The sequence below is a fragment of the Corvus kubaryi genome, unplaced genomic scaffold (genome assembly GCF_017639235.1).
Source record: "Corvus kubaryi isolate FWS band 111438036 unplaced genomic scaffold, C.kubaryi_AGA036_p1.0 36726, whole genome shotgun sequence".
Lineage (NCBI taxonomy): Eukaryota > Metazoa > Chordata > Aves > Passeriformes > Corvidae > Corvus > Corvus kubaryi.
The window spans coordinates 1-1049 of record NW_024580930.1 but is presented as its reverse complement, the minus strand read 5'-3'; positions in this window follow the sequence as shown (position 1 = coordinate 1049).

The window sequence follows — 1049 nt, the reverse complement described above, 5'->3', positions numbered from 1 at the left end:
CCCCCCGAAGCCACCGTAACCCCCCCGCGTGACATCGATGGGGTGGGGGAGGGGCTGAATGGGGGGGCCAGGTTGTCACCCGGTGTCACCTGATGTGACCCCCCCCCCCAGTGCCCTCCGGTCATGGGGCGCCTCTCCAAGTGTCCCCCAAAGCCCCCCCGTGCCCCCCGGCCTCGCTCAGTTATTGTCAATAAAGGGAATTTCCCCTCCCCCACCCCAAACCGCCTGGGGGATTTTTGGGGGGGGTGGGCGCCCCTGGGGCAGCCAATCACAGCCCGGAGGAGGTGTTGGGGTGAGGCGGGCCACGCCCCCCCAGGTAAGAACCCCCCCGACCCCCAAGACCGGCCTCAGTCGCCTCCAACTCTCGACAGGTCAGTGGAGCGCCCCTCCCCCACTTGGGGGTCTCGGGAAGGGAAGGGGGGAGGGGCGGGTGATGTGGCCCGTCCGGGCCGGACTTTGGACCCCCTGAGCTGGGGGGGAAGGGGCACGAGGGGGGCAGGGGGGACCCACATTTGATCTCCTTCCTGGGCTCCCAAATCCACCCCAGGACCCCAATAACCCCCAAAATCCCCCCTGCACCCAAAACTCTTCTCCAAAACCCCCTTAGGACCCCAATATCCCCTCCAGGACCTTCCTAGGACCTCCAGGCTTCCCCCAGGACTCGCCCAAAATCCCCTTCCCAGGATCCAATAACCTCCCAAACGGCCCCAAGAACCCCTCCCCAGGACCCCCATATCTCCTCAAGGACCTTCCTGGGACCCTCAAAACCCCTGAAGATCCCCCCCAAAATCTTACTAAGGAGCCACAAGGACCCCTCCCAAAATTCCCCCAGGGACCCCAATATCCCCCACAGCCCCTCAAGACCGCCCCAGATTTCCCCTTCAGCACCTCAGTAACCCCCAAATCCCTCCCGACCCAAGTATCTCCCTGAAAGTCCTCCCCGGAGCCGTCTCCCCTCAAGGACCCTCCTGGGACCCTCAAACACCCCAGCATCCCCTCAAAATTCCCCACAAGGATCCCCGCATCCCCTAACTCCCCCCCCCCCCCCC